The sequence below is a fragment of the Heterodontus francisci genome, chromosome 22 (genome assembly GCF_036365525.1).
Source record: "Heterodontus francisci isolate sHetFra1 chromosome 22, sHetFra1.hap1, whole genome shotgun sequence".
NCBI classification, from domain to species: Eukaryota; Metazoa; Chordata; class Chondrichthyes; order Heterodontiformes; family Heterodontidae; genus Heterodontus; species Heterodontus francisci.
The window spans coordinates 53839987-53844115 of NC_090392.1; positions in this window are offsets into that span (position 1 = coordinate 53839987).

A 4129-nucleotide genomic window follows, 5' to 3' on the forward strand; every position below is an offset into this window, starting at 1 on the left:
TGTCCCTTTTCCCTCATGTATGTATAAGAAGCTGTAACATTCTTGACTAACTTAATGGTACTTTAAGTGAAATTTGTGGTTGAGATTTGCGAAAGCTATTCAATCCAGGGGGACATCAATAGTTCAAATAAAAGGTGAAGTGCTTTATGCTTTAGCCAGTTTCGACAGATAAACAAAGCCATGTACTGTGATGGAGAACAACACTTTCAGGCCATGGTATATCTGGCCAAGAGGCCCAAGGGTCATAAATCGAGCTGAAACCAACAAACAGCTTTAGTTCAAAACTGTGTTTTGCATTGATGCAAAGATAGAACCTTTGTGAAACTTTATGTTTCGGTAAGTCTGATAAGAAATGAAACTGGACAAAAGAACACAGAGACACGATGTCTGTTTCACGAGGGCGGTGGGTGGAAGTGTTATAAAACGGAAGATCAGATAGCTATGGCTGAACATGTTTAAAAAATGCTAATTTAGTTGACTTAAGTGGTGCGTGGAATATATTGAAGCTGCAAGAAACTGACTAAAGCTGACATTGATTGAATATGTCAAAGTTTGTCTTTTTAAATGCAGAGAAACTATGTTTTTAAAAATTCTTTATCAGATAAACTCTTTTTAATTCATTGAGCAACAACTTGCATGGAGTCAGTAATTGGATGGACTCTGATCGTTTAATTATTTTTGTGACCAGGAAAAGAAGTTTCAGAAAGATGTAAAAAAAATGTCAAAGCAGGCTCTAGTGTTGTAGTTTGAACAAAGAATTAGAAACCCCATTGGACAATTGTAGCTTAAGGTAGATTTTGATAGGACAGTACAACCCTGTAAACAAAACATCAATGTCCACCTCGGAAAGAAGTTACAAAGATCATTGTAAGGAGTGATTTGGTGTAGCAGCCGGGCAACTTGGTCAGTTGCTGAAGAGGATGATCAACAGGAGGTGACCGCTCATTGGGTGATTGCATGTATAACTTCTTATAACGTAATTGTGACTAGCAGGTGTCCTGAGGTTGGTGATGTGGCCCCGCCAGTGCCTGAACCTTCCTTCCTCTGAGCTTCCCCTTCTCCTTAATGGGGCCCCGAGGCCTGGATGGATGAGGCCCATGGCAGGTGTCCTCTCTCTGAATCATAGGCCTTCTATGCACGTGGCTCCACCCACCCCTCCCCCCAAACCTGTCCCCGAGTCCTTTCCTCAGAGCAAGTGCCACTGCCCCTATGTGACCCTGGCAAAACACCCCCTCAGTCCTGACACTTTTTCCCCACTTCTGCAATGTCTGGCAATGCCCTTTGTGTACTACCCTTCCTGCCACCGCATGCTGGCTCTCCTGGTGGCTTCCTGAGAGAGGAATTTAGCCCCTGCTTCCTTGCTGCCTCGTTTCATTATGCAGGGCTCCGAAGCCCCTTGGTCCACGTGTACCAGTGATAAAATTAGAAATGCGCCATTAAAATTGGAGTTAATTGGACTTTCAACTACCTTAATTGGGGTCCCGCAGCCTCAGTGTCAGAATACGGGCTTCCATGTTTGCTGCGGCTGGTAAAATCCAGAAGCGACATCAAGTCGTCAATCTTCTGGTCAAACACGGTCCGGTCTCATTTTACGTTCCACCCACCACCCCTTGCCTCCAAACTTACTCTAAATAGCCCAGTAAAATTCCAGCCATTATTTCAAATGCCTTCTGAAATTTCATGTCATTCACATCTGCTGTATTGTCTTTGTTTACTCTTTGTTCCTATTTCACAGAATGTGATAAGGTTAGTTAGACATGATCTTCCTTTTAGAAATCCATACTGACTATTGTTGATTATACTTTTTGTCTCCAGATATTGTTGTCTGATCTTTAAGCAAAGATTCTGCTATTTTCCTACTACTGGCTTTAAGCTAACGTTGACGTTTGTTGTGCTAAATCCATGCTCCTTTACTAAGCTTGCCTTTGCTGCTCTGACATTTGTCCCTTTTAACTTGTTTCTGCACTTTCCAATAATCATCCCTTTTCCCTGAAGAATTTATGGAGTTTTTTTTTATCTTCATTTCACCGTTAATTTGATTATCAAACCATTTAGAGTAATGTTTGTTAATCTGAGCTTGTTGGTTGTGGGACTGTATATATTCCACATGGTCAACATTGTACCTTTACAAGTACTCCCCTCTCTCGCTATCGAAGTGTTGCTGTGGAATCAACTTCAATCGATTTGCCAGTTCCCTTCTTTCTCAGAATTTAACCCTTTTGATGTCATTTACCTGATCTCATGTAGTTAACAAACACATAGATCATTGTGGATCATCAATGAGCTAAGGTCAAGATAAGCATTGTCTCTCATGACTTCCTGAATGCATTAGGTTGTGAAACATTACATTTACCAAACCTTATTCTGAACCATTTGGGTTTGTCCAGTTTTATTTGATTGATTGAAGGCTTCTACTGAAATTCCTGTTCTCACATATCCACCTATCTCTTCATAGAGAAGTCTATAAGAGAAGAAACAGTTAAATTACCTTATAACTGCTGCTGCAAAATGAGAAAATGTTCAGTTTCTTGCCATGCCTCAACTGATAAGCCCCTCAGAGCAAATTGTTACCTTCATGTGTATGGCTAGCCACGAATCAATTTAAATGTATCCATTTACCTTAAAGATATTGTGAAATCTACATGTAAAAATGCTGCACTTTCTATAGTACATTATGAAGACATTTTTCAAAAGCAGGCCACATGCCTAAGCCCTATTTAAAACAGTTCAGCAGCTGCTTGGGAATTCAGACTTGTAGACGTACTTAGGGAGCACAAGAAAATTAGAAGTTTCTGTAATACTTTTGAAATATTTTTAAAGCGTGGGAAAAAATTAAATATTTATAGAGCGCCTTTCCCAACCTCAAGACGTCGTAAAGCATTTCACAGCCAATTAAGTACTTTTTAAGTGTAATCACTATTGTAATAAAGGGAAACACAGCAGCCGATTGCCTTCAGCAAAGTCCGAGAAACAGCAATGCGATAAAAGACCAGATAATTGGTCAATGATATTGGTTGAGGAATAAATGATGGTCAGGACACTGGAAAAATTCCCCCTGCTCTTTTCAAATGATGCTATGTGAGCTTTTACATCCTCGTGAGAAGGCACGGCAAGGGATGGTTAGATATCTCATCTAGAAAATGCCATTTCCCTCAGTACTGCACTGAAGTAGCAGCCTAGATTATGTGATCAAGTCTCTGGAGTGGGGCTTGAACCCATGATCATCTAGCTCAGGGATAGGAGTGCTACCACTGAACTAAGGCTGACAAAATGGGAGAACTTGGGAAGGAAATAAGAGAGGAAGAGAAACAAGAGAAGAGAGAGAAATTTGGTCAGAAATAGAATGGGAGTAGATTGTACAAAAAGGAAGGGATTAAGGAGTCAGACTGTAAGAGAGAAGAGCAAAGACTGTGAAAGTGAGAGACACAAAACAATCAGGAATGAATAAAGGAAACAGAAATGATACATAGCAGAGGAAATTAATAAATAAGGTAAAGGCTTTTAATATGTTAAATATTTTCAAAACTAATCTTAAAAATAGTTATGTAATTATTATAATTGAATTCGGTCCTTAGTATTATAATTGACTTTGATTGCAAAGGATTGCATTAATGATGAATTCCTGATAATAGCATTTTTTATGAGAATGGAATTTTAATTAATCTTATGAATTCTGTCTCAGAATGTGAATTGTAATTACTTACTGTTAATAAATTCTCATTTGGTGATATGTGAAAATTGGTTTGTTTTTGGGGGTTGGTAGTGAGTGAGCTTAAGTTAAATATTTAATTAAATTACACACCAGGAAAACTGCTATGATTGCAAAATATGTGCACTTAACTTGAGTACTGACACTCACAATAATTCTAAGAAGATTGATTTACCTGATAAGTTATTGAAGGTCCCTCATGACAAGGACCTCAGTATAACCTCATCACTGGAATCTCTTTTTGTCATAATGTTGGGTGAATTTTAAACTCAGACAGACATCTTGGGATTAAATATTTTCCATTCCGCATTCACTGTTTTGCATCTGTGCAGGACCTGGTTGTGCTTGATACTGAAACTGAATGTCCTGTTCTTCCGTATGAACATCCCAATTAACAAAAACATGGTGAAATCAACATTA